General features: G+C 42.7%; 1 long non-coding RNA gene across 1 annotated transcript in view; it reads left to right on the top strand.

Annotated features, from left to right (window-relative positions):
* Positions 1–6: 6 nt before the first annotated feature.
* Positions 7–429, top strand: part of LOC106725361 — a 21,890-nt gene continuing 21,467 nt past the window's right edge. Inside the window, exon 1 of the long non-coding RNA XR_001361239.1 lies at positions 7–276. This is a non-coding gene — a long non-coding RNA (uncharacterized LOC106725361). The remainder of the gene's footprint in view (positions 277–429) is intronic.

The following is a 429-nucleotide window of genomic DNA, read 5'->3' as shown; positions in this document are numbered from 1 at the left end:
GGCCCTGGGAGGTGGAAGCCTGCTTCGTCGGTCAGTGCAGTCAGGGGGTCAATGGGAAAATAATTCAGAGCAAAACCCGGAGCGGGAGTTTTGCCCCCGGGTCAGCGGGAAGCCGGTCCTGTTATTTTAAGTAGCGACTTGCAGGGATGCTGTGAAAAATGGTGTCAGAAAACTTTTCCTAAGTCCACGTTACTGAAGCCAGTGTGATTTGGACCTTTGAGGGAGTGATTTCAAAAAGTTAGATGTTTGTTTCCGTGATTTAATGTTCAAAATAAGGTATGTTTTACCTTTCTCCATTTTCATCTTTGTTCTTGCTTTTTTTAAAAAGTAAAAAAAAAAAATTTTTTTAATTCCTTTCCCAGTTGTGGCCTCTTGAAAGGTAAATTAGCTGTGGCTCCCTCAGTTCTGTAGCTACCTAGCAAATTGAGG

This window comes from Myotis brandtii, unplaced genomic scaffold (genome assembly GCF_000412655.1).
Source record: "Myotis brandtii unplaced genomic scaffold, ASM41265v1 scaffold157, whole genome shotgun sequence".
In the NCBI taxonomy this organism is placed as follows: domain Eukaryota; kingdom Metazoa; phylum Chordata; class Mammalia; order Chiroptera; family Vespertilionidae; genus Myotis; species Myotis brandtii.
The sequence above is the reverse complement of the archived record's forward strand: the minus strand, read 5'-3'. Positions and strand labels throughout refer to the sequence as shown.